Here is a 3,076-nt window from a genome sequence, read left to right on the forward strand (position 1 = left end):
CAACCACGCTTATTTCCCTGATGCGCTCTTTGGCTTCATTGTCTGTTGGCTCTATTCCTCCCTCCTGAAGGAATAGGCAGGTGTTGTGTCCCTCTCAGTGGCAGTTGTCAGCTTGCTCCCTACCTATTTCCTTCGTGTGCTTGTGTGTATACGTGTACAAACCAAATAATAATAATAATAATAATAATAATAATAATAATAATAATAATAATAATAATAATAATAATAATGTTGGCTTTATGTGGTCATGATTAACAAAATCGAGCCCCTCGGTTCCCCCGTTTTCTCTCGTTTATATATATATATATATATATATATATAATAAGAAGTGAAACAATGACACAAAGGACTACAAAGGATAAATAATTTCTAGTTCTCTACTGAATACGAGAAATGCTCAATAAATGGAAATGACAGTCAATGAAAAAACCGGTGGCAGGAGAGTTACGAATCCACGTCATCGCATTACGCAGCGATGCTCCTATGAACTGAGCTACCACGGTGCCGTTATTGGATCCAATTTTCGGGGTAGAACTAACCCTGCGACTCCTACACCGCTGCCTAACTCACGGTAATGGCAGTGTATGACGACCATCCTAGCTCCCGCACACGTCACTCATTACGGGTGCGTTTTAGGTGAAGGCAACTAGACAATAAACCAACATATGCTGTCAAAGGCATCAAAGATGCGGTATTTGAGACCCTCGCTATGTAATGAACGAGAAGAAAGTAAACAGAGGGGCCCAATATATATATATATATATATATATATATATATATATATATATATATATATTGTAATGAAGAAGAGTAGCCTGCGCCTCGGCAGCATCGCCACCGGCATGAGCTCGTGGTTGCTGCTCTTGGCCGAACGCTTGTGACTGCTGCCCGTTCGCCTGCATCCGTTGTTAATAAACCGCTTAGCAAGTGGTGGAGGCTGCTCGGTTTCGACCACCCTGGAACTTCGGAGTTGCCCTCTACCCCCCATCATGCCCGACGACGCAAGCGGCACTCCTCCAACTCCTCCAACAGCGCCGCCCACCCTGGTTTGTGCCGGCGCCTTGCGTCAGCTACATCTCCCTATCTTCTCCGGCACAGATGCCAAAGACGTTGAAGATTGGATTTCCTCATACGAGCGAGTGAGTGCCCATAGCCAGTGGGACGATGCTACCAAGTTGAGAAACGTAGCATTCTATCTCTCGGTCGTTGCGAAACTATGGTTTCTAAACCATGAAGGCGACCTAACTACGTGGTTGGTCTTCAAGACCAGCTTTACCCAAGTTTTCGGTAGGCCAGCAGTAAGAAAGCTCCGTGCAGAACAACGCTTGCGTAAACGATCCCAAGAGATCGGAGAGAATTTCACGAGCTACATCGAGGACATTCTTGACCTTTGCAAACGGGTGAACGAGTCGATTTCAGAGGAGAAGATCAAACATATAATGAAGGGTATTGAGGACGACGCATTCCAAATGTTATTGTCAAAGAGTCCTCGCACTGTCGTGGAAGTGATCGAATTGTGCCAGAGTTACGACGAGTTGCGCAGGCAACGGCTTCACACCAGACGTCACCCTGTGCCCGCCGACTCTGTGTCCAGCCTTGGTGTCGGCGACGACCATGCTACTCTGTTTCTGAAGATTCAGGAATTCGTTCATGCAGAGTTCGCTCGCCAGCTATCTTTGATGTCTTGCGTCCCGAAACCACCACCCGCTTTGACACCTACTATCCGCGACTTCATCCAGGAGCAAGTTTCGCAAGCCATTCCTCCAGCACGTGATCCGACACCAGTCACTGCACCTCTCACGTACGCAGATGCAGTTGCCCGTCCTCGCCCACGAACGCTCTCGCCACCCGCTATGCATCGACCACCGACCTTTTCGCCGCCTATTATGTCGTTACCAGATCGACAAAATTTTCCGACTTCTCAGGCATGAGTCGGAGCTCACCCCCACCAATGGCACACCTCCGATGACCATCCAATATGTTTTGCTTGTGGGGGTGCTGGTCATGTGCCGCGCCATTGCCGCCATCGCATGCTTCCTTTCCGTATCATCTGGCGCGCGCCACCTTTCTCCGCTCAATTTTCGTCTTCGCCTTCGAGCCTTCCTACCTCTTCCTTTTGCCCTGATCGCTCACCCGCACTTACCCGCCGCTCCCCATCTCCACGTCGTTGCCCGATTTCTCCGATGCGTCGCCGTACCAGACCCACCGAGCAGCAAAACTGATGGCTGCCGTTCCCGAGGCACGAACTGCGTCCAAGTAGCAATGCTGAAGTCCTCGTCCCTCTCTAGCCAACGTAATTGAAGTGTATGTCGAAGGAATAGCCGTCCTGGCACTTGTCGATACAGGAGCCACAGTATCTGTAATTTCCGCTCAACTCTGTCGCATAGTAAGAAAAGTTCTGACGCCTTTATCCGACCTCTCCCTTCGAACCGCGAACGCTCAAAATATTACGCCTCTCGCTGCCTGTACTGCGCGAGTCTTCATTCATGGACTTCTGCATACCACCGAATTCTTCATGCTGCCCTCGTGTTCCCATGACATTATATTAGGCTGGGACTTCCTTGCAAATAACAACGCCATTATTGACTATTGTCACGCCGAACTCGAACTTTCTGCTCTTCACGATTTTGAGACAATCGACAACCGCCCTTCTAGTGATAAACTGTTTGTGTCCGAAGACAGCGCCGTTCATCCGTGCTCTTCACTGCTTCTCCATGTGTCGTGCGCCGCTGTTTCTGGTGGCACTGTTTTCTTTACGCCCTCTGAAGTGTTCATTCGCCGCACCTTCCCTCAAGGTGGGCCTCTCACTTACGCCGACGTCTTGACTATGCCCCGACCCCAGTCCGCCATTAAACCGTATCACCAGCCGCCTCGCACAACGCGTCCTCCTACGTGGACGGGGCCCACCACAGCGAATCGGTGGCGTACATCTGACAACCGGCCTTTTTGTTTGGCATGCGGCTACGCAGGTCAAGTAGCACGCTACTGTAATCGCGTGGAGTCGCCTAGCGCTACAACATATGCGCCAAGTCGTATGGTCGGTTCTCCCCGCCCATGTTACGACGACCCTTCGGCA

Source organism: Dermacentor silvarum, chromosome 3 (genome assembly GCF_013339745.2).
Source record: "Dermacentor silvarum isolate Dsil-2018 chromosome 3, BIME_Dsil_1.4, whole genome shotgun sequence".
Classification (NCBI taxonomy): domain Eukaryota; kingdom Metazoa; phylum Arthropoda; class Arachnida; order Ixodida; family Ixodidae; genus Dermacentor; species Dermacentor silvarum.